We start from the raw sequence: 9,911 nt of genomic DNA, 5'->3' as shown, positions 1-9,911 counted from the left end.
GGAATCCCCAGAGATGGTTCCTACTAGTTTTCATAGGTAAGCTTCCTCTACCACTTATGCATACCCATACATGCATGCACAGGCACTGGTACCAGTTTAGCAGGGGGGAAAATTGGAGGGGAAAACCACTGCTTAGAAATTACCCTGTCTAGGGATGGCACATCTTATACTGGAGGTAGAGAAAGGAAGAAGCATAGGGGTGGGGGAACTTGTTTTGTCTCTTGTTTTGCCTGAGCATTTGCTAATTGTCTGCCCCCCATCCTCCTCCCCCACCTCCTCACTTTTTTCTTCCTCTATCCCCTCCTATCAATTCCAGGACACGGGGCACACCAGCAAAGCAAAAATGCTGGGTGCCCTAGATGGAAATCATGAAGAGCATCTAAAAAGCTCCCAGGGGGTATTTTTCTTTGCAAGTTGCTGTAAGTTTGATAGGGCACGTGACAAAGCTTTGTGGAGAGGAAAAAAACCAAAACCTTGATCTTCTTAATTGCTCAGTCCCAGGAAACAAAAGACTTCAAGGGGTAATGGACCAGAAAAAAAAAAAGGAGAGTGCATGGGAGAAGAAGGCTGTAGGGTGAACAGGTGATTCACAAAGCTTTCCTATCCAGTCCCTGGTCCTTCCTGGTATGTCCAGTACGTCCTGCTCCCCAAAATCCTCGGGGCAAAGTCCCCATCAAAATGATGTAAAACCAGAATGAAAAGATCAGTTAAAGGAGAAGATAGAATTGCACAGGAGAGTCAGTCAAGTCCTTTGCCACAATGAAAGGAAAACTTCATTCCCACTGTGTGTTTTTCTTGTCACAAGTTCACAGCTACTGAAAGAGCATTTATTTTCAAGTTTGTGTAAAGATCAAGAATGTGACTATTTACCAATGTAGTTTCTTGAGCAGAGACAGGCTGTAAATCCTGGGTCTTCTGCTAACCTTTATGCTTTAATTATGCATACAGAAAAGGTATTAAAACTATAAATTCTTCTGCCCTTCCCCTTCTTGCTCTTTCCCACTCTCTGCACAACAGAATGTTTCCATGGCAGCTAAAACCTCACTGACACAGCCAAACACAGCACCTTGGAGCAGGCTTCTACTTCCCTAGATTTAACACAAATTGTTATCCATTCCTTCATTATATCTCCATTTTGGGTTCTTAATACAGCTGGAATTTTATTACACTACATGCAATTCACATTTTGTACTTTGAAGTGTCTTATATCCTTATTTGGCAGGTTTGAAAAGTTGGAAATCTATTTTCTCCTTTGCTAAGAGATCTCAGGGTGCCTAATAGTCCCCAGGAATTGGTGATTAGGAGAATTAGTGATTATGAGTTCTTTCAGCCTCTTTCAGAGAACAACTTCCAGCTTGTTTCCTTCAATTATTAGGAAAACTGAGTTCACACAGTAAAGGATCTGTACCAGTTTTACCTGACCTTTAATCTATTCCAATGATTTCTGACACAGACTGCAGTTATTCTGCCACTGATAACCTACACCACTCTGTCCCTTAAAATAGGTGAGGTTCATGTTCAGATTCATAAATTTGTTATATAAATCCCTTTCACATAATTTTCCAAGACCCAATTATGCTACGAATCGTATTAATGAACATCAGGGCATTGTCCTTTACACTTACAGAAAAACACCTAAATAATGGATTTGTGCAGGTTAAGATGGAGGAGTGCTTTGAAGAAAAAGGCCCATAAATTTTAGTGGAATCTTCTGATCTTTCCTGGATTTTTGGTTCACTGTAGAACCTCAGCATCAGCTTTCTGTTGCAGTTGGGCTTTTACTGGAATTTGTTTATAGAGTCTTCTCTGAATTCTTCATAGGTGTACATGTCTTAACTGGAACTTTACCAAAACCACCCTGAGGGAGGTATTGTCCATTATGTATGGTTTTCTTTACATTTCAGAAGAGCATCACCATTCCTTCATGAACTAAATATAGTAATTCCTCAGAAACAGCTATATTTCTGTCCTCTACAATACTTTTCCAGATGTTCTGATTAAATGAATACAAGATCATCACTAAAACTCAGTGAGTTCATCCGGCAGACAAGAAAGATTCATTCAGGTAGGAATCTGTTAGACTCCCAGGCCATGGATATCATATGGAAAGGTGGTGCAGTGCATCATCTACTACAGTTCACTAACAAGAACTGAGATGGGAAACAAACCACTACCAGTTCTAACACGGGACATGACACCCCTCTGTACATCACTTTTCAGTGCCTCCCACAGCAGAGCACTTCCCAGGCACAGTGACACAAAACTCATTTGGAAGTTTGCTAGACAATCAACCAAACAAGAAAAGTTTTGCTTTCCCATAGTCCTAAAAGAAATTACTTTCTTATATACACTTATTCTATAATTGAAACAAAGCCTTTAAAGCAGCTACAGGACAAAGAACCAGGCTAAATCTTGTTCCTTGAGGTCTATTTTCTTTGCATATCTACTTTGTACTAGTTACAGGAAATTAGAATCCAGACCACCTTCATTTCTAAAGCACAAGTTAAATGAATTACATTTACAATGCCTAGGGTAGCCAGAGTGAATAGCTGTGACAATCCTGATGCACAGACCTATCAATACATTAGCAGTGCAGCAGGTTTGTGGGCATGTCTTTAAACCATCCAAGAACCACAAACCTCTGAGGTGTAGCTCCAGGGAAGCAGCTGCTGCTTTTTCAAGCACATTTCAAGAGCAAATGCCAATGTAAAGTCTCAAAAAGAACCCACAAAGCCCTTCTAAACACCCCAAAAATGGTTAGAAGTATGAAACTTTTCCCTTTATAAAAGACATTTTTTAAAAAACATTCCAACAAGATGCATTTTTTTCTCTGCTTGAAGGGAAATACTGACTTGGGAAAAAAGGAAAGCAAAATGTATAAATAGGATTAGAATACACCACATCACCTTAAAATCTGAACTTAGGTGATTCCTATAGTTCAACAGAGAATACTTTCCAAGCCTTAATACTTGCTGCAAAGCAAAGCTATGTATAAACTCTTGGTAGAATGAGTCCTCAACTCTCAGACTGACACGTGGTCAAACATTCCTTTATTATTTTATTTATACTAGCCCATAAATACTCCAACCCTAAGCTGCTCTGTGCCTAGATCAACTCACAGGGAAGAACCAGTCAAGGTACAGCTCGTGGCCCAGACTTCTACTGGAATGATCTCCTAAACCCCCAGAGGGCTCAGATGCAGCGGGCAGGATGGACAGAGCTGGCTAAATAGTAAGTAACATTCACATTTGAAGGAGAGAAGCTGAACCATTCATGTTTGCTGAAGGCCATTCAGGAAGTTTGTGCAGAGCTCAGGAACAAGTCAAACAGATGCAGATCTCCTGCATCCTTGTCCAGAGAGCAGGAAGCTCAGGGCACCATGCCATTGTTGAGGCTGGAAATGCAGCTGCCAGGATGAAGGGAACTTAGAAAGCACAACAGCTTGGAAGCAGCTGTTTCTTTCAAAGAAACATCTTCAAATACTTAAACTTTAGTTCAATTCATTTCTGCTAGCTGTGATTCCTAGGTAAATGTGTAGCTTGGAGTCACTGACAGCTAGAAACAGCAACAACATTTGCAGTTAGCTAATAAACCAGTTTCACTGCCTACACATTTTTAATTGCTTTAGCTACACTACTCTATTGCTATCAATTAATTGTTTATTGACATGAATTTTCCTATTCTTTTTGTACCCAGTCCTAAGAACATACTTGCTAAGAACATAAAGAATAGGAAACCCACCACCAGAACAAACCTTGAGTACCCATTGCACATCAAAGAACCAGAGACAAATAGCACTTTTCAGCTGTTAAAAGCTTTTGCCATGAGAATTTGAGGATTGAGGACTTTCTTGTCCAACTAAGGATTCCCAGATCTAGCCTCAAAGAACAGTTTTCCTACCAAAGAACAACAAAACAATAGAAAACTGTTCTAATTATATTTTGGACCCATCTAACTTGTTATTAGGATATGCAGACGACCTCCTGAGAAGCCTCATTACCCTGAGGTGCTCATCAAATTATTCCTGACATTCATATTTTCAGCCTCTTACATGAGACATAAGAAGAACTGTAAAAAAGAGCATTTACTGCACCCTGACCACAAAACAATATCACCTTTTCTATGTAAACTCCTCATTCTGGGTGCCTGAGGCATTGTATAGGAGTGTGTTCACTGGCTGTACATTACCTGGAAAGCACTTGCAGAAGGGAACTGATCAGGTAAAAGAAATTTTCCTTCCTGAATGATTAGTAAAAAAGAACCAACCCCAAATTATACACCCAGACAGATTTTAATGCAAATTTTCAAAAGAAGAGAAGTAACAGGTATTTTTAAATAGCAGCACACTTTGCAAAGATCCCAATAGGCCCTGGGAAACCTGTGTCCAAGGGGGTATACCAAAAAACATGAATGAGACATCCAGTGATGTGACACCTCTCTTTGGGGCAGGAAGCATTTGTGCCCACTGGAGCTCTGGGGAGAATTTCTATTTAGAAGAATGTAATAAGTGGAACTGGAAGTTGTCCAGTCACTAGGGATTAATAACATTAATCTTAAAAAAATCCCATAGCACTTTCCTTAATGAAGATAAGTTCTTTGAAGTAGATTTAGACCCAAAGATTTTGGCTAGAAATGTGGAAAGAGAAGGTGCAAAGAATTTAACAGAAGAGCTGATTACACAGAAGGTGTTGAATTTGTAGAGTATGATGCCTTTGGCAAGCACACTATGTGCAAAGGGTTGTGAAGGGAAGTGATTTACCTGCAACAACAACAAAAGTCACTGTAAACAAAGACATAGTGCAGCTCAAACAGGAACCTTCTGCTTTGTATTTCGTGGCTGCAGACAAGCAGATGTTGCAGCAACTTCTATCTCTATGAGATTTCCAGACCCTTATGCCTGCATCTATCCCAGGTCATTCAGTTACTGTAACTTGCAGTTTGGATTGGGTGTGACACAAGCCATCAAAACCTTCAGCAAAATTTCAAACTTGCCTATTTTCACATGAAAGGATGCAATGTTAGCATCACCTCTCTGCAGCAAAGCTGTTCAATAAAGTAGTTAGCTTTGACAGCTTCCATATCTCAGTATGCCAGGGTTTTGGGATCCCATTGTGTGAGATGGTAACCCCCCTACAGACCCCACCAGCCAGGGCAGCACCTGCAGGTTACACATGTGACTTGAAGTCATTTGCTCTTCTGCTATCCAGGGTGGCATGAGAGATGATGCCAATTTCCACAGGATTTTGGTGAGATAATTGAGGAAACCTTAAAAGAAAGCATTGCTAAACAAATGCCAAGAGCTCTCTGAGAATTCTATTTTTAGTGAAACATTTTAAGTGGTCTTAGACAAGTGGATTTGCTCAAGCAATTGAGAGTAATTTGAACACCTGGAAATGCAACATTTAATTGAGCCTCTGCTGACTGTGCCTCACAGCCTCCTTTATGTTTCCCCAGAAGCCCAGGAGAGGTTTGCTCATGTGTGGTCTCATTAGCAGAATGATTGCTCCTGCCCCGGGTTTTATTGCTCATCTCTTCCCATGGGAACCTCTTGCTGTTTGAAGAGCTCCACAGAGAGTTTGGTGATTTTCAAAGACAAGTGCATTCTTTACCTTGGTAGCCTCTACTCTTTGTGATGAGTATTGAAGGAAAAGTTTTTCTTCATTACTCCAGTTGTCTGCTTCTCTGTGGGCTACTGTGAATTTTAGGATCAAATTCTTCCTTGTTTTGGACAGACCAGCTGCAGGCTTATGGGTAGTTCCCTTAGACTTGGTATAAACATATTTTGCTTTCACACTGGCAACAATCCTGGCTAGTAACTTCCTCATCACTGCCTGGTGCAAATTTCCTTACATTTTTGCCATTCAGAGTTTTAGACAGAGGACAAATGAACTGGTGAGACTTCAAAACTGACAGCCAGATATGTGGCTGATGCTCTCCTGGGTTTTGAAATCCGTCAATTTTCAAGTTAGTAAAAGAGGATTTAAAGTTAGTAGAAGAGGCTTTAAATACATGGTTGATCCACATAATTTGTGTGCTGCCATTTCAAATCAGTTGGCTGAAGAGCTCTCCAGGTCTTTGATGAAAGTAGGTAATAAAACTTTAAAAATGGGGAAGATTTTTGGCAGCTGTAAGATATTTTTTTGTCAATCCTAGCCCACACAGAAGGGTAGCAAAATCTTTCACCAAAGAATGACAGTATACTTAGCAATATAATGGCAAGAAGATAGATTTCCACTCACTGATGTCCCACTTTAATAGATTATTTCTGTGAGTAATACAGGAAACTGTTAAGGCAACACATTTCATTTTCTCTGGAAGCATTAGTCACTCTGCACTACCATCTCACACATCTCATAGACTGCCATCTCATACAGACCACATTCAATCAGTGTGATCCATATTAATTGGATTGCTAAGTACACAGATGATGGATGCTGAAATATTGGCCATGATCAAAGAAGGATGTTTATAATGAGGCCTTCCACAGATTGGCTGAGTCACAAAGCATTTACCATAAGATTTATTAGTGATCTGAACTAAAGTGCAGAATTCTGCATGTAAAAATTGCAGGTAATTGGATACCAATAAACGTGAGCTTGGGTCACTAACACATAACAAGCAGGGCTAGCAGATAAAATAGTTATGTAGTATATATGTTCATCTCTGCATTTGAATCAGAACCTAAAAAGGGTACAAGTCATTTGCAGTCTGGCATGTAAACTCAAAGCTGGGCACCAAGAGCAAGTTTGTCCAGTAAAGGAAAAAGAAATACAGCCAACAGGATACCACAGAATTATATTTATGTTGTACATTTGTCTTCACATTGCAACATCCACATTGTTCATTTTGTGACAAGTATTTCTAATAATTTTGAATACATATTTACTGTATAATACATTTTACCAAGAGGCACTTCCAGTAATTCTGGCAAAAAGGAGCTTCATTATAGTGTCTAACTTACAAAACAGTAAAAATAAATAATGTTTATCTAAAAGATTTTTTTTCCTGTACAGAATCTATTTTGTACAAAACATTTATCAGCCATTAACTAAATCACTTAACAAATACTTGTGAAGAGAATATATTAAGTATTGCTACATGTATCGAGTGCAAGATACTAGTGAAAGGAAAAGAATTATTCTGTTTATGAAAATCACCTAAAAATACAAGGCCTTGTTCCTGAAGTGTTTAGAAAGGAGAAGCTTGGTTACAACAATATTGACAATATATAAATATAAATTAACGTATGTAGTACTTAGTGAAAAGAACACTGTGTTAAAAACTGGTGTGTACAAATCCTAAACAAGATGGCACTTTTCTGCATTGCCACTTTGGCTGGCAGTTATTTTTTTTTTTTTATATTGCTTCAAAACAATTATAAAGGTACACAAAACCCTTTTCAAATAGAGCCGTAGAAAATTACACTTCCCCCAAATTTTCTCACTTTTTGAAGTGAAAAAAAGAATCAAGGAGGGCTTAATTTTGAAGTACACAGGTGATTTCTGGAAACTTGCTACAAGAGCTGAGTCTGAATATGCATCATTAAAATCATTTTGCCTGGGGGTGGTGCCCCGAGGTCCCAGGCCAGGAGTCAAACCTCACCAGGTAGAACATGCAGTGACCAAATTCCTCAGTGTTTTCTAAGTATAAAACTTTGACTGGCCTGTTGTGAATTTTAAAATACAATATTTGTATGATTTGGCCCTAAAATCTAGTTGGGAGTCAAGTGCTGCAATTATATTGGCACACCCAAAATTTTAATTCAGAAAGGGTTTTGATTGTTACCTTAATTCATTGATTCCTTTATCAAAATGGGATTTTTAATTTTTTTAATCACATTTTTAACATGATATACATACTTGCATATTGTTACCCAGGTGGCCAAACTGTATTGGAAAACAATGATTTTTGGAAGGTATTTCTTCCACAGCTGGAGGAAAAGGTTACAAAATGTGGTTTTGTCAGAAAAAGTCCTAAATGTTCTTCTATCAAAAGCACTAAAAAGAAAAAAAAACTGCCACCCATCAGTGAAAATGTTAATCAGTTAAACAAACGTAACCTACAGCATGAATCACAGCTTTTTAAAAGTGAACTGAAATTACTTTCCATCATGCAAACATCTTATATTGATTACTCGAGAAAAGAAGACTTCACTTTAGAAAAGTAATGACCCAATGTACGCTGACATGGTTGAAGTATTAAAAATATCATCTACACCACATAGCAGTTACTCGCGCTCTCTTTGATCTTTTGAGATACCATCTGCAGTACTGAATCAAGGTTTACAAACACCTAAAAAATCAACACTTGGCATTCAAATACAGATTTTCATTGTGTGTCAGGATCAGGCAGGAATTTGGCAAAGGAGAGACATCTTCAACAGACTTGGGCTTTCTACCTACAGCAGTATGTACACACACGGCAAACCCTTCGCTGACCAGATCACAGAGCTTTGCATTTCTGGTTTGTTATGAAAGCACAGGGGCAAAATTACTAGGGTCAGGCGAGAGAAAACACCACCACCAAAACCCCCAAAACTCAATCTCCTTTAAATATTTAGAAGCAAAGAGCGATTGCTAATTCACTTGAGTTGTTTGGACGTGTTTGCTGCAGTGAAGGAAGACAGAGTTGAACACTAGAGCATCTAAACCCACTCCTTCTGAGGGAGCAAACCATGGTGAGGTGGGTATAGAGTTGAATTACCTTTCTCTAAGGTATTTCTCCAGCTGCTCTGACAACAGCTCTCTGAAATTTTTTACTGCACACCAGTTCCTCCCCCCGTGTCAGTCTGCCTGTTCCACCAGGGAACACAAGCCAAGACAGGCCAACAGTGCAGGCTCAGCTCCCTCTGTGAGCCCGAGGAGGAGCCATCTAACACACCTGCCTCACCAGGGCCACAGCATGCTCTGTGTTTTGCTTGTTTGATCTGATTTCTGTGGTTTTGAAACAGGACAAGAGAATTCAGTCATAAAAGGACATGTGGTCTGCAGCTGTGGCAAAGTCCTTTATACCTGCTCTTACACTTCCAGTCATAAATTTATGTTTCCCCATCTAATTCCTTGCTGGGATACACACCTTTCTACACCTGCAGATTTCAGTGGTGCTGCTTGGTGCACAGATCCCACATGCCACAAGTCCCATCTGTTGCCCCATTTCCACACCTCAGACATACTCGCACAGCTTTGGAAGGAAGAAACAACTGGCATGGACCAGCCACCTGAAAACCTCAAATGAAATAAATATTCTTTATTTTTTCCTTCTCCAGCACTAAGAAAAGTTTTCCTTAATGAGGGAGAATGAAACTTCAGCCAAAAATTCTTCTTGGTTTATGATACCCTTCAGCTTGCCAGACCACAGCCGTTCCAGTTGGTTTTACCTGAAGTCAACACCTCCCGGAAGAAGCATTTTTACACATGCAAGCACTGGGGGAATTTTTGCACACACCTCAAGTGACATTGGCAAGCTTTCAAACTGCACAATGCTTATCAGTTCAGTTTCAGCAAAGAAGTACTGTTAACTAGCTCAAGCTTTTCCCCTTTTTGTCATTGTGAAAATGGACTCTCCAGAACTACACTGCACTCTTCTGCCCTCAGGCTCCTGAGGAGCTTGTATCATCCTAAGAATTCAGGCAACATCTGCATCCTACTGAGGAGGTGTGATGTATTTTTCATCAAAAGAACACCTGCCTGCCAGGAAAATCCCACTAATGGCCCCTGAATAAATCATAATTAGGATGTAAATGAAGGATAACTCACACTGCTCCATCCAACACTGGGATTCAATAACTACCACAGCAGGGACTAAATCCTGCTTTGATTTACCTCCAGAGGAATGTTGTTTTCCTAAATGAAAGTGATGACATTCAAAGAAAGATTTGTCATACTAAGTTGCTCTCAAAAGTACTGGTGCAA

Source organism: Acanthisitta chloris, unplaced genomic scaffold (assembly GCF_000695815.1).
Source record: "Acanthisitta chloris isolate BGI_N310 unplaced genomic scaffold, ASM69581v1 scaffold3133, whole genome shotgun sequence".
NCBI lineage: Eukaryota > Metazoa > Chordata > Aves > Passeriformes > Acanthisittidae > Acanthisitta > Acanthisitta chloris.
Note: the sequence above shows the minus strand (reverse complement) of the source record.